The sequence below is a fragment of the Hemiscyllium ocellatum genome, chromosome 21 (assembly GCF_020745735.1).
Source record: "Hemiscyllium ocellatum isolate sHemOce1 chromosome 21, sHemOce1.pat.X.cur, whole genome shotgun sequence".
Classification (NCBI taxonomy): Eukaryota; Metazoa; Chordata; class Chondrichthyes; order Orectolobiformes; family Hemiscylliidae; genus Hemiscyllium; species Hemiscyllium ocellatum.
Window position 1 is genome coordinate 35,160,192 of NC_083421.1, and position 26,792 is coordinate 35,186,983.

The 26,792-nt window shown below is 41.1% G+C and overlaps 1 protein-coding gene across 6 annotated transcripts in view; it reads left to right on the forward strand.

Moving 5' to 3' along the window:
• Window positions 1-318: 318 nt before the first annotated feature.
• The window catches only part of tncb (tenascin Cb), a 438,107-nt gene continuing 411,633 nt past the window's right edge, over window positions 319-26,792 (forward strand). For all 6 annotated transcript variants that reach the window (XM_060841310.1, XM_060841314.1, XM_060841315.1 and 3 more), the window contains exon 1: window positions 319-1,011. The gene's annotated coding sequence lies outside the window, so the exon portion shown is untranslated. The remainder of the gene's footprint in view (window positions 1,012-26,792) is intronic.

Genomic DNA, 26,792 nt, shown 5'->3' on the forward strand with positions numbered 1-26,792 from the left:
CATACTGTTTTATACCGTTTTGAGGTCAACAGATTGTTTAAAACTGTACATCCTGGGGTTGGGTTTGATCCTAATCAGGGAAAAGGATATCTAGATTTGGTCAATCACTGTAATTATGCCATGACATTCCTCAATAATGAGCAATCCTTCCTTTAATAGAAATGATCACTTGAAAGACCAATGAATGCAGCTGCATCTAAATGGTTTCGGAAACTGGTATTTAAAGAAGTGAAATTGCTGTCTGTTGTTACTGAAAGCAGTGTTTTTCACTCAATGTCTGGATATAAATTTTACTCTTGGAAGAAACTGTCTGTGAGTTTACAAGATTTTGAATGGTCTACAGTGAACTTGATTAGCTACTGAAGCATGAGCTCACAGCATGTTTCTACTTTCCTTGCTTTACCTTCAAAAACTCACCTCTGAATCTGCAAAGCTTCATCTTACTAATCACAGGACTTGGAACTGAGATAACAGATGTCTTGTACTTGCAACATGTTCCTTCTTGTGGGTAAAGAACATCAGATTCTTACATCTTGTATTTATGAGATTGTATCAGTAATTCAAGTCCAGGGGCACATGGACTGGACAATTCTCCCTAACATTTAAAAACCAGGAAATCTCCCAATGGTTGGTGAGTCCACGCGGTGTTCTTAATACGAATCCACAAGAACAACAACTTTGGAAACATGAATTGCACATTTGTGGATTAGTAGCTCAGTTGTCTTTAAATGGCCTGGCAATACCAGGAGCTTTCTCTGAATTGATGGAATGTTTATAATTATGCTCTAAGTGCTTCAAGGAAATTGTTTCCTCTATTAGGCTAAAACAGTTATCCACTCAGCCCCAATGGCATCATCGCCTACTCTGATCAACTGAGAGCGTCCTCACTCCACGTGCAAACGTTGAAGTAACAGCTTCCAGGTGGCAGAGATTGTGAAGAAGGGCAATAAATCAATAGATTCTCCACAGAGAGAATGAGATGACAACTTGATCCAGCTCTGGACCAATTTGGTACGTATTAAGCAAATAATTTAACTTTGTGCATAAATCAGTTGCAGTCATTTCAATTGCAGTTTTAAAGCACTGTATAATTTCATCTAACTATCATTTATTTCCTCAGTAAAATGTGATGAAGTGTTGAGCTGTTCAGTTTGGTAGGAAAAACAGCAAGGTATTTATTGGCTGGTGGGACGTTGGAAAATATTTGCATTTTGAAGCACCTGGCTGTCTGTGACCACCTGTACAACAACTTTACAATACACAGTCATACTGCTACCAATTTACTGCCAAGATAAATTTTGATCCTTGATAGAGCAAAGACAACTTTCAATGGTAGAAGCTTATTTAGAACACTATTAGAGAATTCCATACTTAAATTGAAGTGGATAGTAAAATATTGGTAGAGCATTCGGTCAGATTCTTTAAAATCTATTTTTCAGTGGAAAGCTTGCAGTGCTTGATTAATCAGCTTTCCACTGAGAAAAAAAAACTATTCCACTTCAATTGGCCCTCTAAGGTATGAACTTAAAATTACCAAATTAATCAATTAACAGACTACTGTAGCCTCCTTGCCAAATTCTGCTAAACATTTTGCAAATACATTTTTGTTAGGAGAAGTGAAAATGCATTCATGTATTTATAAATTGGAATTGTTGTCTCAACAGAATGTTGTCTGCCTGATAAAAATATAGCGAGTACATGTACATTCAATGTCACTGCTATGCAGTGGATTTAATTTTAGCCTATTTTCCTTTCTGAACTTTGTACCAGTACTATAACGATAGAGTTGAAAGCAGAAGATTACTTATTTTGCTTTCAATATTGAAAGGGATTTGTGTAGAGCAGATTTGCTTGTATCTTATGCCATTATTTCAACATCTAAATGGTGAAAGAACCTAACATTGTCTGGGCTGTGCATGGTGGGTCAATATAACATAGCCTCTGCAATACATGTAACATTTAAGTACATGCTAAATATTTTTTGTTGCTATCTGATGCAAATTGTACCCATTCCTTTTATAGAGTCATACAGCACGAAAACAGACCCCTCGGTCCAACCAGTCCATTCTGACCATAATCCCAAATAAACTAATCCTGCCAGCCGGGTCCTGGCCCATATCCCTCCAAATCTTTCCTTACCATGCACTTATCCAAACGGTTTTTAAACATTGTAATTGTACCAACATCCACCACTTCCTCAGGAAGTTCATTCCACATGCGAACCACTCTCTGTGTAAAACATTCGCTCCAAATGTCTGTTTTAAATCTTCCTCCTCACCCTAAAAACTGCATCCCATCCTAGGGAAAAGACAACATTTACCTCATTTTTTTTAATTTCACCAACTCAACATACATTTCAATGAAGCCTTTGGGAATATTGAAGAGTTAATGGCCAGAATTTATTTCTTTTGTTGGAAGAGTCCAGATGAAAAGAATTAGAACCTTAAAGTATTCCATTAACCATTCAGGATTGATGTTGTGAAGCATTATTATTCAAAGGGTAAAAATAAATCTTGGAATTTGCTTCCTCAAAATTGTTGATTTAAAAGTGGGATTGATAGACTTCTGCCATGCAAGGGTAATGAAGGTTACCCAATCAAGTCAGACAGTTGAGGATAAGATACAATTTGTTATGTCTTATGGTAAAGATACAATGTACCTTTTAAAGTACATATTCATGATGTAATCACCACATTGCTGCATGTGACTTAATCGTATAAAGGTATCAGTCTCCATCCCACTGAGTCCTCTTGCAGCATGACATACTAGATCACATCACAAGATTTGAAGCTCATATCAGCTATCATGTCACTGTTCAGTCATGATCTAATCAAATGGCAAAACATGCTCAAAGACGTAAATGGCTCCTATTCATATGTTTCTCTGATGATGCAGTGCAAAATGTCTGTGTTCATCTTTCTCTATGATGGGAGATTTTTCAATTGGCTGCAGTATATACTGACCAAACCAAATGAAATTGGGAGAATTACAAAAATAGACTGTAGCTCTGATCCTGAATATGAATGTTTGGTTGCATTAAACAAGGGGCAGAGGGGCTTGCACCCTAAAACACAGAACCTATTTAAAGATTCCACCTGGATTTAATGTAAATAAATGTACATTGCCTTTTACTAAGCCTGTGTTAATAATGTTTTATGCTCATTTTAAAACGTATGAACCCATTTATGTTTATACCAAGCTGAAGACAGACATTAAAGAGAAACTTTTCATTTTATACTCATCAGGACATTTTGCAAGAATACCAACTTAAAGGGAAAACCAACTGTATGAGAGAAAAATAATTGGTGACCTCTGGTAGAGGAGTTACATGGAGAACATATCCAGTAATGATGACTGGTTGCTAAAAGGGCTTCTTTTTAAATTAAAACCAGTAAGGTCAGGGCATTATAATAAATAAACTGGTGACTGTCTAATACCTATTTTGTTGTATTGGGACTAGTGCAGTCCATGTACTTTTTCCCTCTGCCTGCAAAGGATAGTGTTCCATGTATTCGTATGTTTTGCTTCCAGTACATATAGGTGTGCCACACTGTGAAACAGACTGACAATCTTAAACTGGTTGTCAGCATAATTCCTGATGAGTGAAAGTTTAAAACTTTTGGCAAAATTATTTTTTTCATCAATAGTCAAATTCTATACTACCTTGTGACTATTTGGATCATTTTTTCCAAAGTGGCTTATTAAAAGTGCTATTTCTTGTCAGGGTTTCTGTATTTTTAAAAATGCTACTCATCTGCATTATTTACATGATTTGGAGGTGCCGGTGTTGGACTGGGGTGTACAAAGTTAAAAATCACACAACACCAAGTTATAGCCCAACAGGTTTATTTGGAAGCACCAGCTTTCGGACGGCTGGTCCTTCATTAGGTGGTTGTGAAATATAAGATCGTAAGACACAGAATTTATAGCAAGAGTTTATAGTGTGATCAAACTGAAATGATGTATATAATTATATATAATTTCGGTTGCATCATACTGTAAGCTTTTGCTATAAATCCTGTGTCTTACGATCTTATACTCCACAAACTCCTGATGAAGGTACGGCATTATTTGCAGTTGAACTACTGGTAAAAGTGACAGAAACTTCATATGTGCAGTTGAATTCAGATCTTGCTGTCAGTGACTCATGGGCAGCATTTCCTCCAATTTAGAAGGCTTCAAAGGCACTTCATTTGTTGTGAATCCAGTAGATTTGCAGTGATGTACTCTACAATGATTATTCCTGAAGAATCACTCTGGTCCTGAGAAACTAATTATTTTATTTGTGAAGTTGAAAACTTACCATTTTAAAATTTCCATAGCATTTTTTAATGTAGAAATTAATGATATTTCACCTATCTTGACTCCATGTGTATGTCAGAATGCTTATTTCGCTCTCTCAAATAATTAGAGAAGGATACATCTTACCTCCTGCTGGAATTATTCAATGCAATTGGCTAATTACTCTGATAGCACCACCATTGCTGAGTATTGCTGAACTCCCCTTTGCTTGTTGCTGCAACTAAATTGTCAAGAAATATTAAATCAGTTTAATAGAGATTACTGGATATCAGGTGTAGATTTCTCCAAGATCCATACTGAATGCAGTCACTCAGTCATGGACAATAAAATCTCTAAGTCATCATTTCCAGTGCGACTTATGGTTCTGTTGCATCCAGGAGCTGCAAGCAAAATATAGTTTTTCATCTTTTTAGACTTGATTTGTTTTGACATGATTTTGTTACTAATATAGTTAATGCGAACAGTACAAAACTGAATATAATCCATCTCTGGTTATGCAACATTCTGAACTATTTTTCACTTTAATGCTTAAAATGTTTCTGATTTATTTTAAGTCTCCTGGCAAGTACAGATTAAACAACAGAATGAATTTGGCGAAGAGGTTATATTTGTTACGAGTCAGCCAGCTCTGCCGAAATTCCCCTGCTCAGATACTTTTTAATCAACGTCTTCAGAGATTTAATGACACATATCTCGTGCAAGTATGAGTTGAACACAACCGCTAAGCCACAAGATCCCTAGTTCCTTTGGTTAGAGATTTTGGTATTTTCTGGTCAATGTGTTTGGAGAAGTAATTTCACAGATGGAATTTGAGCCTGTCTCCTTGCTCAGAGACAAGGACTCTAGTACCACATCGCATGAACTCCAATTCTTCCGGTTAGTATGCTTGGGACAGTTTCTAAGAGCAGAACATTGTAGAGTTAACTAGGACACAAGCTAGATATTTCTAATAAACCAGTTCAAAGATGTTTTTACACCTCTGGAGCAGGTGAGGCTTGAACCTAGGCTTTCTGGCTCAGAAGTGGGGAAATTAGCACTGTGAGATAAGAGCCCTTGGTTCCTCCAGTCAGGTGTCCTAGTCCCAATCATCTTCAGTTATTCATTGATAATCTTCCTTCCACAGTCAGTTTAGCAATGAGGATGTTTGTTGATGATTACACGGCTTACAGCACTGTTTATAAAACCCCAGATTCTGAAACCTCCCATATCTATTGCAGAAATACCTGACTAACACTTGGTTTGTGCTGATAAATGGCAAATAACATTTGTGCCAGGCAAGGACCATCTATGACAAGAGATAATCTTGACATTCATGTATAAATCCTCCATTATCAACATCCTGGGTGTTACCATTGACCAGAAACTGAACTGTACTAGTTTTATAAATATTGTGGCTACAAGACTGTGTCAAAGGTTGGGAATCTTGCAGCAAACAATTTCCCTTCTGACTCCCTGAAGCTTGTCCACCATCTCCAAGGTAAAAAATGAGGTCTGCAGATGCTGGAGATCACAGTTGAAAATGTGTTGCTGGTTAAAGCACAGCAGGTTAGGCAGCATCCAAGGAATAGGAAATTCGACGTTTCAGGTATAAGCCCTTCCAAGGCACAAGTTAAGGATTTGATGGAATATTTTTTATTTTCTGGATGAGTGCAGCTCCAACAAAACTTAGGGTGCTTGATAAAATCTAAGTCAAAAAAGCCCACCTGACTAGCACCAGATTCACAAATATTCACTCCCTCTATCACTGATGCTCAATAGCAGCAGTCTGTACCATCCACAAGATGCATTGCTGAAATTTACCCTGGCCTCTTAAACAGAACCTTCATCTAGAAGGGCAAGCACAGCAGATACAAGGAAACCACCACCACACTCCAAACTTCCCCTCTAAACCACTCACCATCCTGGCTTGGACATATATCACCATTCCCTCACTGGCGCTGAGTCACAATCCTGGAACTCCCTCCTCAATGGCATTGTGGGTCAACCTCTGCCAAAGAGACAGCTACAGTTCAAGAAGGCAACTCACCAACACCACCTTAAAGGCAACTTGAGTGGGTAATAAATGCTGGTCCAGCCAACAATACCCACATCCCATGAATTAATCCGTTGTAAAAAGTTTAATTATCGAGATATTATAATCAATTAGATAATCAAGTTGAGTTAACTTAATTCTTCTTCATTGCATTCAGCTTAGGCCCCTGTTTTTCTTTCTTTTGACATTTATTGTTCCTAAATTTTAGATTTCTTTATATTACCTCTTTATGTTCACTGCAGAGAATATTTACGTGTGTGCACACTTTCCATTTCACTGTCCAAGAATAGACATTTTGGCTCCTTTGGGCACTCTCATTATTAACAGTTCCAAACATTCCTTGCTACTGTCAAGCAATTCATGTATCTATTTTGTAAATTGTCTTTTCCCTTGCATATTTTCTTTTTTGGTCTGTCCATCATCCCTCTTGGCTTCAACAGCTTCTTTTGTATCATTTCTCCATACTAAACAAAATGAACTGCTCCATGATTGACTGCATGTAGTTGAATCTAAGGTCAAGTAATTTTTTTTCCCCCTTTACATTCCAGTTTGCAAATAATGCATTTTTGAATGAGCTTTGTTTGCATTTGGGTGACTGTAATTGCTGCTAGAACTTGTAGCATTAAGCATTTACAGGTTTGACTCAAAGACAATCTTCTCTTGTGATCTAGAAAGGCAAAATATTCCAAGGTTTAACATCGTGGGCGGCATGGTGGCACAGTGGTTAGCACTGCTGCCTCACAGCGCCTGAGACCCGGGTTCAATTCCCGACTCAGGCGACTGACTGTGTGGAGTTTGCACGTTCTCCCCGTGTCTGCGTGGGTTTCCTCCGGGTTCTCCGGTTTCCTCCCACAGTCCAAAGATGTGCGGGTCAGGTAAATTGGCCATGCTAAATTGCCCGTAGTGTTAGGTAGGGGTAAATGTAGGTGTATGGGTGGGTTGCGCTTCGGCGGGTCGGTGTGGACTTGTTGGGCCGAAGGGCCGGTTTCCACACTGTAAGTCTAAGTCTAATCTAATCTCACTTTGCAAAAGAACATTCTCCCTTTATTCTTTATCTCCCTTAAAAGGGTGGCATTCGTCATTGGCTCCAATAGAGAAAATAGTCTGTCTGAGTCACCCTAGAATAGTTGTTAATCTCTTTTTAATCCTCTTTGCTTCAGTGGAAATAATCTTATACCTGAAATGTTTCACAAATTTATCACTGACTTTCTGCTCCAGATCTCGTGCTCCTTCAAAAAAGAACAAATATTATCTGCCTTTCTATCAGCACTTAGTTAGCGATAAAAGAACTGCAAATGCTGGAATCCAAGGTAGACAGGCAGGATGCTGGAGAGCACAGCAAGCCAGGCAACCCCAGGAGGTGGACAAGTCAATGTTTAGAGTGTAACCAGTCAACAGGCCGAGGGGTGAGTGTTGGGGGAGCTGCAGGGAAAGGGGATGGTGTGGGGGTGTTGCAGAATGGTGAGGTAGGGATAGGTGAATACAGGGCAAAAGTGAGGACTGCAGATGCTGGATATCAGACTCTAGATTAGAGTGGTGCTGGAAAAGCACAGCCAGTTAGGCATCATCCAAGGAGCAGAAAAATCGACATTTCAGGCAAAAGCCCTTCATCAGGACTGAATCTAGGTGAATACAGGTAGAGGGTACGACCTGCTTGGTCGATGGGAGGAATGAATCTGGTAGGTGGCTCGAAGGAAGGATTGATCAGAGGAATGGAAGGGGTGGGAAGGGAGTCAGGGGCTGGAAAGGAAGGATATTTGAATTTGGAGAATTCTGGGCTGTAGGCTGCCCAGGTGGAAGATGAGGTGTTGCTCCTTCAATTTGCAGTCTGATTCACCTTAACAATCAAGAGAGGGAATTTGAAGGGGAATTAAAATGGACAGTGACTGGGAGGTCCAGTTGGCCCTTGCGCACCTGACTGAGATGGTCAGTGAACCGTTCCCTAAGTTTGCGTTTGGTCTCCCTAGTGTAGAGAAGACTACCTCAGGAGCACCTGATGCAGTAAACTAGGTTGGAGGAGTGGCAGGCAAACCTCTGTCTCACCTGGAAGAACTGTTTGGAGTCCTGGATGGAGGTCGGGATGTTGTGTGTACTGGCAGCTTTTGCATCTTTTCTGGCTAGCAGGAGAAAGTACCTGGGGGTTTGAGGAGGTTTGTCGGGAGAGTGGCACAAATCAAGGATTGGCAACGGGAATGGTCCTTGCAGAAGGCAGAGAGGGATGGGGAGGCGCAGATACAATTCGTGGTGGGGTCTAGTTGGAGTTGGTGGAAATGTTTAAGGATGATATGTTGGATGTGGAGATTGGAGGGTGGTAGGTGAGGACAAGGGGTCTCTGTCTTTATTGTGTTGGGGAAGTTTTAGGGCAGTGGAATGGGAAATGGAGGTGGTGCAGTGGAAGATTGGTTGACATGGGGGAAATGCATGTTGTTCAAAATAGGTGGACATCTGGGAGCTCACGAGTGCAATGTCTCCTCATCTGAGCAGATGCGATGGGGGCAGATGAATTAGAAGAATGGGATGCAGTTATTGCAGGATTCTGGGTGGTAGGAGGTGTAGTCCAGGTAATTGTGAGAGTCTGTGGGTTTGTAGCAAATGTTCATCTGGACACAGTTATTGGAAATGGAAATGGAGAAGTTAAGAAAGGGGAGGGAGGTGTCAGAGATGGACCAAGTGAATTTGAGGATGGGGTGGAAGTTGTGGGCGAAGTTGATGAACTGTTCCAGTTCAGACTGTGTGCAGGATGATGCATCATTTCAGTCATCGATGTAATTGTGAAAGAGTTGGGGCACAGTGCCTGTGTAGGGACTGAAGAGGGACTGTTCGATGTAGTCGACAAAGAGGCAGGCATAGCTAAGGCCCACCTGAGTCAACATGGCCATTCCTGGATTTAGAGGAAATGGGCTGAGTTAAAGGGAAAGTTGTTAAAGGCGAGGACTAGTTCAGCGAGGCGGTGGAGGGTATTGGTAGAGGGGGACTGGATGGGTCTGTTGGAGAAGAAGAAGCTGAGGGTCTGAAGGTCATCCTTGTGAGGTATGCAGCCCTACAGCCCAGAGGATTCAACATTGAGTTCTCCAATTTCAAATAACCTCCCTTCCCAGCCCTTCCACCTCCTTTACATTTATCTGATCAAACCTTCCTTCCAGCTACTAATTGGATTCATTACCTCCCATCAACCCACCAGTTATACCCTATACCTGCCTTTACCTATCCTCACCACCATCCTGTTCCTGCCATCCCCTTTATCTGCAGCTCTCCCTATACCCACCCCCAGTCCTGAAGAAGGGTTATACCCGAAAAGTTGACTTCTCTACCTGCTGATGCTGCCTGGCTTGCTGTGTTCTTCCAGCCTCCCATTTGTCTACTTAATATTAGATTACTTACAGTGTGGAAACAGGCCCTTCGGCCCAACAAGTCCACACCGACCCGCCGAAGCGCAACCCACCCATACCCCTAACCTAACACTATAGGCAATTTACATGGCCAATTCACCTGACCCGCACATCTTTGGACTGTGGGAGGAAACCGGAGCACCTGGAGGAAACCCACACAGACACGGGGAGAACGTGCAAACTCCACACAATCAGTCGCCTGAGGCGGGAATTGAACCCGGGTCTCTGGCGCTGTGAGGCAGCAGTGCTAACCACTGTACCACCGTGCCACCCACACTAGCACTAGCACTTTCAAGAATTTGTGTATTGGGATTGCTAGGTTTCCCTGTTTCCTGATGAATGGTCCTTAACTCCTCAAATTTCACCACCTTGCACTTTTCCACTTAAGTTGCTTTCTTTTACTATTCCCTGTGCTTTTTACCAACTCAATTAATGCAATGCGATAAACATGTTTGTCAAAAACTTTTCTTTCCTTGTGATTCAATCACAGGCAGGATTTAACGCCTGCCTAAGTGGTGAATTTGGTGAGGGGAGGGCATTTTATCCAGTAGGAGGATAGCAGATGAGGATCCCTTTGTTTACCCACCTCGCTGCGAATAAGTCTGTGTCGGGTAACCCTGTGGATGGAATTCTTGGTCCATAAGAGAGTAATTGATGCCCAGTAATGTTTGCATCCTGCTGCTGTTAGCATTAACCCAGCAGCAGTTCAAGGTATTTTCCTTTTTTCATGGGATGTGGGCATTATTGGCTCAATCAGCATGTGTTGCCCAAGTCTAATTGCCCTTGAAGTCATTTGCTCAGCAACTTCAGGGGCCGTTATGTACCATTAACATTTGACTAGCTTTTAATTCCAAGTTTGTTAATTGAATTTAGATTCTCCATGCAACTGTGGTGGGATTTGAATTTTGTATCTTCCAATCTTTACATCTGGAACATTAGTGCAGTGATATTGCCATTGTCACCTCTTATCTAGGGAGCACAGCAAGCAAACTTGTGCAGGGTTGCTAGTGAGGGGTCAGGGATGCCGTGTTTAAAAGCACTCAATGCGTGATTGAGGGACGCAGCATCAGCAGGAAGGGAGAGCCTATTGGGGGCCTCACTCCTGTACTTTTTGCTGATCGCTGTTCTGTGAATACTCCACCTGCCATTACTCACCTGCAATCCAACAATGATACAGAACCTTCAGTGAGTGTAGTACTCGCACCAGCCACTGGCTCCCATTGGTGCTAGCAGCTCTCACCAGGTGGGATGCCGATGCCTTTATCCTGAGGGAGCCTGAGTCCTAGTCACATTTAATTCAATGAACCTTTACTAAAAGATATGAAGGTGCCTATCTTGGACTGGCGTGGACAAAGTTAAAATCACACAATATCAGGTTATTGTTCAACAGGTTTACTTGGATGTACAAGCTTTTGGAGCGCTGCTCCCTCATCAGGTCACGAGGTACCTGATGAAGGAGCAGTGCTCCAAAAATTTGTATTTCCAAATAAACCTGTTGGACTATAACCTGGTGTTGTGATTTTTAACTTTATTAAAAGAGACATTGCAGAGCTCTCAGCTGCTCTTCAGGTGACTGTTTATTTGTGTGGAATTTGTACATTCTCCCTGTCTCTGTGTGGGTTTCGTCCAGGTGCTCCGTTTTCCTCCCACAATCCAAAGACATCTAGGTTAAGTAGATTGGTCATGCTAAATTGCCCACAGTGTCCAAGGATGTACAGGGTAGGTGGATTAGCCATGAGAAAATGCAGGGTTATACAGTAGGGAGGTAAACCTGGATTGGATGCTCTTTGGAGGGGTGGTGTGGACTCATTAAACCAAATGGCCTGCTTCAACACTGTAGGAATTCTATGATTCTAACTTAGTTTGTAAACCAAGAGGTTTCTTCATGCTTTACTTAGTATTAACATTCATAAGCGCAAGTTAAACATTGACTTCCTTTTGCATATAAATCATCTTGCATTCTGTGTAAATTCCCTTGTATGTAAGTGGTGCTATTTATGAGTGCAGTCTTGTACTAAGCCCTGCTATTTCATTCCAATATGATTACCATTATGTGTATGGATCAGCAACTTAACTGACAAGTATTGCTTTAAAAATAAATAAGAATTTAACACATGCCCTTGTATGTTCATTTGATAAAATGGATCTCTGAAATCTCTGTTGTAAGGCTCAAGATGAATTGTTCAAGAGAAATTGTCTTCTGTCTGAGAGAGGAAAATCTAAATGTAAATGTGAAGTTTTCTCTCAACACAGGGATCTAAAAAGTCCATTCTCTTTGGAATTTAAATTTGTCTTTAGCAATCATTTTCACATGGGCACCAACATTGGAGAATGTATATTCCTTATTATTGAAAAGATTTAACTGAGTTTAAACTTTGCTCTTTGTGAATCAATTGTTCATTTGCATTCAGTGTGTAACAGCTGGTTCTATTTAATCCAAAGTATTTTGAGCTGATCTGCCCATACTGAGTAAATCAAAACAGATTCAAATTCGCCTGAATCAAACCAGAAGTGACAAGAGCATTGTCATCTGATGTACAACATGGTATAACTCATGAATACTGAGAGAAGAAGACCATTTTTCTTTTCTGAGGTATCTTCTGACTGTGCTGACATCTGAAATGATGAGAAGTGAGATGCAGGAAACAGAAAAGACCAAATATCCAGTCCAGATTGTTCCATAATCCAGCTCCTGTCTCAGAATTAGATCTCCTGTACCTGTGAATTAAAACATTATTAGGCCAATAATATTCCTTTTTACAGCCTTCAACAGTATCCACAGTTTAACTGTTGTACTTCACATGACAGCTACATTTTTGCCTGGATGTTAGGATTCCTTGACGGTGAAGCAGCATGTCACAAGATAAGATCCGGTTACTTTTGTAAACAGTTTCATGCCTTTAGCTTCCATTGCATTCTGTGGGAGAGCACTCACACATTGATTCAGTTTTCAGATTAATCAGGTAAATTTTGCCTGTTGCTACTTTGGACACACACCCTTTTCCTACTCCTTTTAATTACTGTTTCCACGCTGTCTACTAACACATGTTCTGATCCCGGACATGATCGGCAACATTATGCGCAGACCCTTGACAAATGTCACCAAATTATGTTAAATTGCCATTAAGGATCAGTAATTTTTAGTTTTCAAAATTGTAAAAAATTGAGATCCAGGAGCCTTTCTAAATGAATGAAAGCACAAGATTCCATAAGTTTGAACATAGTAATACTTTACAAGTTGTAATGGTAATACAAAACACAATACATGCACAGTGTGCTTATAACACTCAGAATTAACAAATAGTAAACATGGTTAATATACTGTGATCAAACACCACGTAGTAAACAACATATAGCAAATGCTATCACAGATTTCACAGAACTAGCACCGCCCCAACACCCCTTGCCAATTCCTCTGACAATACTGGCACACTAGTCATCAAATCACGTTGCATTTCACAGGGAATTACAATTATTCTGTTGCTGACCTAGCCTCCCTCTCGAGAGCTACTCCCTCATGAATTCTCTCAATGACTGCTCCTGTTCTAGTTGTTCAAGCCCCCCTTGACTCTGAAAGTACATTCCAGTATCTACTCACTGGCAAAAATTTCATATTTTTGCCAACAGCTGGCTTCACCAAGCTAGATATGACACTGAATTTTCAGTTGTATGAAGCAAATACTACTGTTTACAACCCCCACTCTCACATCTGCACTGAAGTATCGATGCTCACAGGCTTGACATCCCTCCTGCAGTTCCCTCTGACACCTGTTATCATTCTATTTTCTGAACTCTGACATCTGATTCCTGATTTCCAACAGCTAGATGCCTACTGATTCCTAAACTACTTCCTACATTTGTTCAAACGGCACAGAACTATCCAACTTGATTCCTTCTATACTGGTCAGTATTCCTAACATGCATTCTGCCCTTGACTCTTTATTCAACTAAATGTCTCCTCTCCCTCTGTCTATATTCCTTTAGAATTGTTATTGCATAATTCAAAACTGTGCTGAATGACCTATCAAATGCTATGCAGGCAGCCTTGCCCTTTTTGCAAGGTAAAGTTGAACTTCACTATCAACTACTCTGGAATGACTTCCCTCAAAATGATATATTTTCATTGTCCCTGGTGCAATCTGGCATCCAGGAAATGGATTTCACTTCTCATAAAATTGCATTTCATATGTCCAAGTATCGCTGGCCTCTCTTTTGCATCCTGATCTCTAATGTGAGAGACCAGTATTGTGGCAATACACTGAAGTTGTCCATTCATCGCATGTCTCATTGGCACCTGGGTAACTACAATTGAGTACAATACAGTCCATAATCAAACTGTGAGCAGGGTGTGAAACATTTCCTTACCAATTCAAATTTAGATATCCAAAATCTCTGATCTCAATTAGACATTTCAGAAGTACAAGCACGAGTGTTGTAAATGGAGGCCAGGATCTTCCAGGTCCTAAATGCTGTGTGTTATAATAAGAAAACTGAGACACTTCTGAGAGAAATCAAGCAAGGCCTTTTCAGATGTTGGGAGTAATTTGTTGTGTTTTCAAATAGAGTTCCGAGGGTCAAGATGAGATTCTTGGTAGGCAGTGGGGTGATGCCTCCTGTGGGTAAGCATCGCTTGTTAACTGCCCCATTAACCTCAAATCTCACGATATTAATGTGCAGCTTTATCCTGCTATGCATGCCATGTGGATCTAGACACTGAGAACTCTAAACATGAAAGTCAGAGATAGGTATGTGATGATTCCAGCTCATTGCTTACTTCCCTGGAGCTCCTGGACACCTGACTCCATTATCTCAGGGCATTTTCCATGGTTAGCAAGTGAAAGCACCACCCCTCTCTCTCCTGCCCACTGCCAACTCATGGATTGAACCAACCTGCACCTCAGGACAGTTGGCTTGATCTCTTACTTTTCACTCATTTTGAGCTTCACTTAATGCTCTCAACACCTTTGCCTTGACCTACCATTTTGTAGTATGCCCCCTCGGCCAGTGACACTGGGCTCGTGGTTCTTCTGCATTGCCTTGTCACTGACTCAAAGCCAGGAAGCTTGTTATCATTGTCATCAGTCAACTCAAGGGAGACACCCTTCAGTCAGGCCATCCCAACACAGTAGGTCAAGAGTAGCCTCAGACACCAGTTCAGGCACAGGCAGTTCTGCCAACCTGTCAGGTCAACCGGGGTCCTTTCCTCACTACTGGGTATAGTAGCATCGACTGATACCAGCGCGATGGTGGTACATTATCGTGGCAGACTGCAGGAGGTCATTTCTCCAGGAGGCCGAAACTGAATTGACATGTTTACAGTTTCTGACCAGGCTAATAGAGCCATGTCTTGTAGTGCCAGGCGGAAGAGAACATCCTGAGGGGGCAATGACATCATGGTATTATCGTTGGCCTAGTAATCCGAAAACTCAGGTAATGTTCTGGGGACCTTAGTTCATATCCTGCCATGGCAGATGGTAGAACTTGAATTCAGTAAATGTCTGCAATTAAAAGTTTAATGATGACCATTGTTGGGGGGGGGGGAATGGGGTTGCAATCCATCTGGTTCCATAATGTGTTTTGGGGAAGGATCCTAACCTGGTCTAGCCTACATGTCACTCCAGACCTACAACAATGTGGTTGATGTTTAACTATTCTCTGGGCAATTAGGGTTGGGCAATGAATGCTGGCCTAACCAGTGATGCCAATGTCCTGTGAAAGAATTTCTTTTTTACATAATCCCTTTTTCTAGACATCAACTAAGACGTTCAGGTCCTTTTCTGTGAAGTGGGACACCAAAGTACCCTTCTCGGCCATGTTGAAGATAAATATCAAGAACGGTGCAGGGTTGCTTCAGACTGACTGATTGTGCTTACCTGGATATAGAATGGCCCTTTTAAAGATGACATGGTGCCAAGGATGCCAGTCTTTTCAGGAATATCTGGCAGTGGTGAATTATTTCAGCTACAACAAGTGTTAGAATCTGAATAACATCAGATGGGATGTGTGCTGTAGTGGTGGGATAAGTAGTTAAGGAAATGAATTTGCTAATATATCATGAGAAAATTCACTGAGAAACCATGGGAAACGCTCCATGACACTCAATGAAACTGACACTTTGCCAAAATATGGCCATATTCGGCCCAAACCTTTACATGGTAAGGCCTCACCTGTGATATTTGTCATAATGGAGTGTAATCTATCAAATGGAATTTACATAATTTACCCAAATTGTTTATATAAATGATATAAATCAGAATATAGGAGGCATGGTTAATAAGTTTGTGGATGACACCAAAACTGGTGGTGCTGTGGACTGTGAAAAGGTTACCGAAGAGACCTTGATCAAGTGGGCCGAGGAATGGCAGATGAAGTTTAACTTAGGTAAATGTGAGGTGTTGCATTTTGTTAAGACAAACTAGTGCAGGACTTACAACAGTTAATGGTAGGCCCTGGGGAGTGTTGTCAAACAAAGAGACCCAGGGGTGCAGGTATACAGTTCCTTGAAAGTTACAAGACTGGTATACAGGGTGATGAAGAAGGCATTTGGCAGAGTTGAGACATCGTTTTACAAGACATTGGTAAGGCCACATTTGGAGTACTGCCTTCAATTCTGGTATCCCTGCTGTAGGAAGGATATTATTAAACTGGAAAAGGTTCCAAAAAAGACTTACAAGGATGTTACCGAGACTGGAGGATTTGAGTTATGGGGAGAGGCTAGATAGGATAGGGCTTTTTTTCTCTGGAGTGTCTGAGGCTGAGGCATGACTTTATAGAGGTTTTTAAAATCATGAGGGGCATGGATAGGCTAAATAGCCAAAGTCCTTTTCCCAGGGTAGGGGAGTTCAAAACTAGAAGGCATTGGTTTAAGCTGACAGGAAAAAGATTTAAAAGGGACCTGAGGGGCAACTTTTTCACACACAAGATGGTGTGTATATTGAAAGAGCTGCCAGAGGAAGTTGTAGAGGTGAGTACAATTATAACATTTAAAAGACATTTGGACAAGTTCATGAAAAGGAAAAGTTTGGAGGGATATGGGCCAGATGCAGGCAAATGGGACTAGTATAGTTTGGAAAACTAGGGAGGCACACATGAGTTGGGCCAAAGGGTCAGTTCCAATGCTGCATGCCTCTATACAGAGGGACCTTGATTATCCGAATGTCAATTATCTGAAAATCAGATTCTCCGAAGGAGATCTCAAGGTCCTGATAGCACCATTACATCAAAAAGATGTTTCCAATACTGATGGTGTCTTTTGTTTACTATGATTGAAAACAAACTCTGTTTACTGAAATGCTGCTGAGAACAGTCCTGGACATCAATGGGAGCACAGGCGCTGTCTCCAAATGACTGACCTCCCGTCCTCTGTCTCCCGGGGGCAGATGGGGTGTGGGGGTGGGGGGAGGGTGGAATTGGACAGAGTTGGGGGGTGGACGGTGGCAGGGGCCTGCGCACAGTTTGCTGCTGCCTAGTGTCTGAACGGGGAGCTGGCTTAGCAAGTGCTCGCTGTGTCAATCCCATTGAACAGATTGTGTGTGTGGTGCAGGAGGCTTCAGCAATGCTGCAGGTCTCTTACACACAATGTGTGTCTGCTCAGAATCAAACCCTGAGACAGAGAGAGGAAGCAAGACAGGCAGAGTGAGGATAAAGGAAACCAGAAAACTCTGAGCCCCAGAGGAAAGGCATTGAATCAATTAGCTGAATAATCAATTGTCCGAATGAAATTGTGCTTTCCCATCTCATTCAGATAATCAAGGTTCCTCTGTATAAGCAGACCTGAAGGATTTGAGAATTCTGCCAAAAGACATGGAATAGTAATTGTGTGTGAATCTGGCTGCTGTTGAGAATATTGTAATAAGTAACTCAGGTTAATTAATTTATTGATTGAATTTGGGATCGACCTTGAACTTGGGGCTTAGTCCTACACTAAGTTGGTATTTTTCAGCTGAACAAACAGAAAATCCGCTTGGGGTTTATTGAGCAAACACAGAGTATTTCATTTACCAATGTTACTTAAGGAGATTTTTACAGGCAGGTGGGTAGATTTTCTAATGTTCAGACAGTCAATATTCCAGTGTAGCTGGGAGTTACACTTGGGACCCTGTGGAATCCCCATCATAATTCATTCCAATAGAATTGGCCAGGAAAATGAATTTTCCTCTGAGTGATTCTCCTATGACTGGAACCCTTCAAATGTTTCCATAAAAATTGAAGACTTCAGTAGTTCAGTGAAAATTAAAATAAAATAGTTAGTCAGGAACTGTTTGATTATTACGTAAGTTATGTATGTCATTGTCTAAGGATTTTTCTGAGTAAGTATTAAACTTTATGCATACCTCAGTTGCATGTACATACACGCTACACCATGCCAAGGCCATTTACACATCTGGGATGAGATAATCCCCATCCTCCTTCATTCCTAAACATGACACTCTCCCTCCTCACGTCCCCTGATGGACTTAATTTCTCCAATTCATCCCAACTCACCCTGAACACTGAGCTGCTCCCCTTTTCACCTTGCACCCTGACACCCTACCCTCCCATCACACCTCACTTTTATACACTTTAACAACAGCTGTCTAAGTCGCTGCCAGGAATTTTACATTTCAGAATACAGTAGCTGACTACTGTGAAAAGGGGGTGTGGTTTGTCTTCTTCTGACAGCTCTGTGCTATGAAAACACAGTCAGATGGTAAGTGCACATTTCTGAGGAAGACCTGAGTGTAATCTCCTCTTGGAAATCTGAGCTCCTTGCTTTCATTTAAAAAAGGAAGGACTGGAGTAACAATTTGTGTGAGAGGCCATCAGTGGAAAATGTAGCCCTGAGTGTTTTGTTGTCTTTCAGTGACTGTACAAGCTTTGCCTGAACAAATGATACAATCAACTAATGCAATACAGCAGAGATTCACACATGAGCATCTCCTCCTAAAATAATTTCAGTGGAAGATTAGAGACGATCAGGACCTAAAGATGGACAGAAGACCTGTAAATAAGGAGATAACTGAGCAGATGAATGTAAACAGGTTGCTTATCCTGGACAGTGGACATAGGACCTGAAGACACAAGCAAAACATTCATAAGCTTTGAGCAAGAACAAAGATTATATATATTTCTAAGTTTTATCCTTCCCACAGATTGGATCTTCACAGATGGTATTTGATTTAGGATCAAGAACAAAGAACAAGGAACATTACAGCACAAGAACAGGCCCTTCAGCCCTCCAAACCTGTGCCAATCCAATCCTCTATCTAAACCTGCCGCCCATTTTCTAAGGATCTGTGTCCCTTTGCTCCTACCCATTCATGTCTCTGTCTAGATACATCTTAAATGATGCTATTGTTCATGCCCTTACCACCTCAGTTGGCAACACATTCCTGGCACCCACCAGCCTCTGCGTGAAGAACTTGCCACGCATATTCCCCTAAAGTTTTCCCCTCTCATTTTGAACTCATGGCCCCAAGTAATTGAGTCCTTCACATGGGAAAAGGTTTCTTGCTATCCACCCTATCTATGCCTCTCATGATTTTGTAGGCTTCAATCAGGTCCCCCTCAACTTCCCTTCCCAATGAAAATAATCCTAATCTACACAACCTCTCCTCATAGCTAGCACTCTCCATACCAGGCAACATCCTGGTGAACTTCCTCTGCACCCTCTCCAAAGCATCCACATCCTTCTGGTAATGTGGCCACCAGAAGTCTATGCAGTGTTCCAAATGTGGCCAAACCAAAGTCTTATACAACTGTAACATGACTTGCCAACTCTTGTACTCAATATCCCGTTCGATGAAAGAAAGCATGCCGTATGCCTTCTTGACCACTCTGCTGACCTGCATTGCCAACTTCAGGCAACAATGAACCTGAAAACCCAGATGTCTCCGTCTATCGATTTTCCCCAGGACTTTTCTATTTACTGTATAGTTCGCTCTTGAATTGGATCTTTCAAAATGCATCACCTTGCATTTGTCCAGATTGAACGCTATCTGCCATTTTTCTGCCCAACTCTCCAACTTAGCACTGCTGCTTCACAGCACCAGGGTCCCAGGTTCGATTCCAGCCTCAGGTGACTATCTGTATGGAGTTTGCACATTCTCCCCGTGTCTGCGTGGGTTTCCTCCCACTGTCCAAAGATGTGCAGGTCAGGTGAATTGGCCATGCTAAATTCCCCATAGTGTTAGGTGCGTTAGTTAGAGGGAAATGGGTCTGGGTGGGTTAATCTTCGGAGGGTCATTGTGGACTGGTTGGGCCAAAGGGTCTGTTTCCACACAATAGGGAATCTAATCTATAGGGAATTAATCTATCTATATTCTGCTGTATTCTCTGACAGTTCCTTCACTATCTTCTCCACCAACCTTAGATTCATCTGTAAACTTGCTAATGAGGCAATCCTTACCTTCCTCCAAATCATTTATGTATATCACAAACAACAGCGGTCCCAGTACAGTTCCCTGTGGAACACCACTGGTCACAGGTCTCCATTTTCAGAAATTCCCTTCCACTACTACTCTCTGTCTCCTGGTGACTCCTGTCTTCTGTTGATCCCTCTGTCTTCTGTTGATCAAGGGCATCTTTACAAACATATATGGATATATTTCTGAGAATTATCCAGATACTGAGCAGCACCACTTGTTCATCTTTTTAACTGAAGGAAGAAAGTTTAATATTTCTTCAAGTAGCTGATTGGCAGACAATATAGGAGTGAAGAATTGTTTCTGGGATCTGTGGGGAGGCCTTGAACTGACTGGCATTTCATAATCCAGATATTTTAACATGTCAATGAAGACTCATGATCTAAACAATCTAACCAGATTGTAATGTGTTATTCAGAAATGGTTGACGCCTTAAAATATCAAAAAAAGAAAAATGTCATTCATAATTTAAGGAAAAATTTTTAATTGCTGTAATTGATCAACATCTGTTGGGTGGAGTAGAAAAATGTATTAACATTTCAGACAGGGCCATGATTTAGGTTTGAAAAATAAGTAATCTGTTTGTATATTGTGGTGTATTCAAAACCGTAATAAGTATTTTGTTGTCTTGAGGCAACTATACAGCTCTGCTGACCCAGCAGAGGTATCCTGTTAGGGAGAGATAATAAAGGTTTAACCCCCAGTATTGATTCTAAATGGCTTAATTTCAGTCCCAAGAACTTTGTAATCATGGTCTGTGTGTATAATTGAATAATTTATTTCGAAGAGTTCTTCAAATTGAGAGCTAATTAATTTTGTCCTTGTGTTACTAATGCTGTGTTAACAGAACAAAACATGTCTTTGAAGACTTCTGATTAATTAAATTGTTCCAGACAACTTGAGTATTGCTAATCATGCTTAATGTTTTCTTTGTTGCCATCTCTTCTATTTCTTCCATTAATTTGCCCTCTTTCGGTTCTCTGTTGTCTTCCCTCTTTCAAAAAAAAATACAATGCAACAAAATTTAAATTCTGAAAGCATGGAGCAAAACCAGTAAAATTTGAAAGTATAAAAAAGGCCAGTGAGTGTCTGTGGAAAATGATTGACTAAAATGTAAAGCAAGGTCTTCTTTCAGAATTAGATCATAGAGGTATATAGCACGGAAACAGACCCTTCAGTTCAACTCATCCATACTGACCAGATGTCCTATATTGATCTAGTCCCGTTTGCCAGCATTTGGCCCATATCCCTCTAAACCCTTCCTATTCATACACCCATCTAGATGCCTTTTAAATGTTGTAATTATACCAGCCTTTACCACTTCCTCTGGCAGTTCATTCCATACATGCACCATACATGAAAAAATTGTTCTTTTTAAATCTTTCTCCTCACCTTAAACCTATGCTCCCTAGTTTTGCTCCCCACCCACCCAGGGAAATATCTTTGTCTATTTACCCTATCCATACCCATCATGATTTTATAAACCTCTATAAGGTCACCCCTCAGCCTCAGACACTCCAGGGAAAACAGCCCCAGTCTATTCAAACTCTTCTTATAGCTCAAACCCTCCAACATCCTTGTAATTCTTTTCCGAACCTTGTCAAATTTCACAATATATAATTGAAGAATAAAACCTAATAATCATTTAAATGAAATTAGAAATTGTTGGGCAATAAGGAATAAATTTTCAAACATAAAGAGAAAGTTGATGTGATGGGAAATCTGTGATAGATTGCATTTTGTTGGACTGATTTTCAGCATTCAGAAATAGATATTGATTTGCTTTTCAAAGTAAAGTACAGTCATCTGTATAAGCTGGGGTGGAAGGTTAAAGAGTTATGAAGGTGGCACCTTGCCAATAATGGTTTATGGAGGTTTTTCTCCTCTGAAGACTAAACAGTTCAATAGTATGTCTTGGTAATGACAAAACAATGGATGTCAAATATTCTGTAAAATTTCAGACAACAATCAAGACAATCTTCTACTTACGCTTTGAGAAAAGTAAACAAAAGAGGTTGAAATGTGGAAAGGAGTCATGGTCGAGCTCAAGCTGCAAGGAGGAGTGGAGTAAGGTTTCATTAGTTTGAGTTGCATCATAAAATCATTAAGTGTGGAACCAGACCATTCAGCCCATCAACTCTACCCTAACCCTCCAAAGAGCACCCCAGTCTCCTTCCTCCTCCGCCCCCCACTGTACCCCTGTAACCCTACATTTCCCATGGCTAACCCATCCAGCCTACACATCCCTGGATATTAACTTAGCATGGCCAATCCACCGAACCTGTACATTTTTGGACTGTGGGAGGAAACCGGAGCACCCAGAGGGAACCCACGCAGTTGTGGGGAAAATGTACAAAACTCCCACCAATAGACACCTGAGGCTGGAATCAAACCCAGATCTCTGGCATTATGAGGCAGCTTGGCTAACCAATGTGCCACAATGCCACATTGTATGATGGTAAGAGGTAACTCTCTGAATTAATGGCACTGATCATTATGGTGATATTATCTGTTCATTCATTGGACTCAAATCATTAAATTACTTTTATTTCAATAAGAATGCCCTATCTTCTTCTGGAATTCTGCAGTTGGGTGCTCTTTTCCCTCCTTCTAGCTTCTCCCACCCTACACCCACCATCTCTGCTAGAATGCAATAAAGTTGGTTGGAAAAAAAGGAGTGCCAGAATTCCCTGAAGGATCCAGACCATCCAAGTCATTCAAGGAGCCAACAAAAATAATGCCAAAATATTTCTGACCTCATTTTAGCTTTCTACCCAAGGGCATCTGTGGATCATTTACATTACCTCTGAAGAGGGCACTTACTCCAATGTACCACCCATAGTTTGTGGGTAGCTTGGGTAACAGCAGAGAGCAAAATGGTTTCAGCGTCTTGGCAAAATAATTTGAACCTGATTTGAGAAGAATCTTGGCCTGTTTCAAGTGGGATTGTTAGCTTTTTTGAATCAAGATATTTTCAAGATTTGGAACAGTTGGGTCTCCAACTGGGTTTAAAACTAAAGGCAGTTGCACCTTTTAAAATGGTTACAGCGAGAGCAATGTGAGCATTGAGTTAAACACATTGCATGCGTAGTTATTGTTGAACTTTACATAAACCTCTCATGAAACAAGAACATTTTCCTCATAAGAATGATTAATTGGACCACTCTTGACCAAGATGTCACAGGATTAAGAACCAAGATGAACATATTTCAGAAATGACATTTGTTAATTCCTGACATTTTACGTCAAGTTATGAACATTCCCTTCCAGCCCCCGGTTCGAGGAAGTTCTGTGTCTCCATAATCCGATCAAATACTTTTTTTTCCTGACCATGAGTGGGAAACATACATTACTCTGTGTGGGCTGAATTCCGTCCAAAAATGAGATGAGCGTTTTGGTGTTATATTTCGTCTGGATTGGTGAACAGCCAAACAGATAGTCAGCATGAATCACTGGAGCCATCTCAGTAACTCTCTCTCTTAAAATATTGCTAAATAAAGTAACCAGGTGGCTCAAATGCAAATATATTGTAAATCTACAAAGACAAAAGCAGAAAGTAACTTGTAGTTATACATATTGTACTCATGTGTTACAATTCACTGAGAGAGCCTGATCTTGGCAATGGGTACACTACTGATATAGATAGTGATGATAGAAGCTTTAGCCATCTTTCATCACTTGGGTGACAAGGAATCTCTGCCTTGCTTTTGGTCTACACTGAAAGGATTTACAGTTTGATGTTCAAACTCTCTGGTCACCATGATCCATCATGCTTATCTATCAGGTCTTGAAGTGAGTCTGTAACACAAATCTCTTGGCTCTCAGGCAAGGAAACCATCAACTATGTATCAGCATTCTAATCCTTTATAATCTTAAAACCTCTGTTAGGTCACCTCTTAAATTTTAATAGAATTAATTGAAATGAACAACATTTTTATGGCTTCTTTTTGATAATTTGAACATTTTCCTTCCTTCGCTCTCCATTGTTGGAAGGTGAAAAGGTGGCTAAATCTACCTCGACTAGTTGAAAGATGTGCAGGTTAGGTGGATTGGCCGTGCTAAACTACCCATGTTCAGAGATGTCTCAGTTAGGTGTGTTCTCCATAGGAAATGCAGGTACAGGGGACGGGTCTGTGAGGGATGTTTTTTGGAGGGTAGGTGAGGGTAGGCTGAAAGGCCCGTTTCCACATGGTAGAGATTCTATGGTACAAGGGCAAGTATAATCTTGACCAATCTGTAGTAACACTTTTTAACCTGGGCACGTTATGCAATGAGATGGACAAAAGTCAGGGGAATGTCCAGCACAACTTTATTGAACATTTTATGAAGGAAAAACAATATTTGTCAGACTTGATTAATCATAGAATCCCTACAGTGTGGACATAGGCCATTGACCCTCCAAAAAGTATCCCACCCAGACCCATTCCCCTACCATATTATTCTACATTTACCCCTGACTAATACCTAATCTACACATCTCTGAATGCTATGGGCAATTTAGCATGACCAATTCACCTTACCTCCAAATCTCTGGACAGTGGGAGGAAAGCAGACTACCCTGAGGAAACCCATGCAGACACGGGGAGAATGCCCAAACTCCACAAAAACAGTAATCTGAGACTGCAATCAAACCTGGGTCACTGGCACTGTGAGGCAGCAGTACTAACCACTGAGCCCTGTGTTGCTCCTAGATTGACCTCTATCAGTCTCTTCACAGGACTCTCTAATAAACAGTGCCAAATCTACACGAGCTATATTCTTCTGACACTAGCTTTTGAGGATTGGCTGCACCCTCTCCACTGCTGTATTTGAACTGTTTGTCTGAAAAGCCTGGTGATACCCATTCAGTAAGGCTAGGACAGACTGTTCCACAATATTCAAGGTTGGATGATGTTTCAGGATCTGCAGTTGTTGATTTGGGCTTCCCCTGTTGACTTGGGCTGGTTCTGGTATTGAGCTCATTTCACTGAGTTGGTGTCTCTGAGTCTGGTCAGTCTGATGATGCCAACATGAGAGACAAGCACCTGGTGATACTGTGCAGCTTGGCTGCCAGTCAAAGGTGTTCTCTGGAGACACTTGAAGAAAGTGCTAAAGCATAAATAGTTGGGACTCCAGGTTGCCTCTTTTATCCCTCTCTTCATACCCTTCTCCAAGATTCTGTGACCTTCTGTCCAATACCAGCATTGAGCAGGGGGCAGGAATGTCCAATGAGTTGACTACTTTCTATGTTTGAGGGTTGCAGAACATGGTTTTGACCCTGCAACTGTCATGTGCTGTCCTTGTCACTGTCTGTCTCTGGTCTCTAACCGAACTAGATGCAATCAAGTCTGTGTATCATTCACCTACCAAAGCATCTCACTGGAGATGCAAACAATTTTGCCATTAGCACCTGGCCAGGCAGTTCCAAGGAAGTTGATTGTCCAAGGTCAGGCTGCATGAAAACTGTCTATTCCAACTCCGTGGCATGCAAATTGCAGAGTCTGGCTAACTTTATACATGGCTTCCACACATCAAGTTTTTATCTGTGTTCATGAGAAAGTATCAATATTCTGTAACAATCCTGGAGATCATGGGTCACCTGACCACACCGTGAACTGCCATTCTACCTCTGTATCCTTCCTATCTCACTTCAAGATTTGTTCAAATATTATAGCTGCGCTTGTTGAATTAGGGTGGCATGGTGGCTCAGTGGTTAGCACTGCTGCCTCACAGCATCAGGGACCCAGGATCGACTCCATCCTCGGACAACTGTCTGTGTGGAGTTTGCATGTTCTCCCCATGTCTGTGTGAGTGCTCCAGTTTATCCCACAATCCAAAGATGTGCCGGTTAGGTGAATTGGTCATGCTAAATTGCCCATAGAGTTAGCGGGAATGGGTCTGGGTAGGCTATTCTCCAGAGGGTTGGTGTGGACTAGTTGCGCCGAAGGGCCTGTTTCCACACTGTAGGAAGTCTAATCGAATTATGCTGGTTCCTGATCTGACAATACCTAAGGTTATAAAATGCGCCTCATGTTCAATTCCTCCATGATTTCTTCTCTTCTCTCCTTATCTGGAATTCTCTTCCAAATCTTTGCGAATACAGAACTTTGTATAATGCTATCTCCTAGAATAGAGAAGCAGAAATACTGTTGTAAAGAATACAGAATTTTGAAGGATACCTTTCATGATTGACTTCATTGGTCAAGACTGCTGAGCCAATTGATTCAACCTGTCTTTGTATATCCCATTGAATTCTTGTTTAATATTTCATAACCAATAGCAATTTGCCTGCTAATTCATGTTTAGCTTTATGTGAATCAGTGTCCTAGTTTTTTTTTTATAAATTGAAGAGTAATGATAGTTAGCTGAGATGGGATTTAGTGTTTGCTTTGTTTGATGCTTATACAGTAAAATCTCTTCTGTTTTTAAACTGTGCAATCTTGTGACTTCATCCTTTTTGTAAATGAGTGGGATTTTGGAGAAAGGTCGTAGTATTATTTATGAAACAGGATGATACTAAGCAAAATCCATCCACCAATAAAAGTCACGAACATTTTTTCTCATTTTCGAAGTGCCAAATTTTAATCCCGAGTTAAAATTAGGCCTTTATCTGTAGTCAGTGATACTTAAGTTAAAATTTAAACATATAATAGCGAGGATTTAGTACGAATGATGAGGGTATTGACC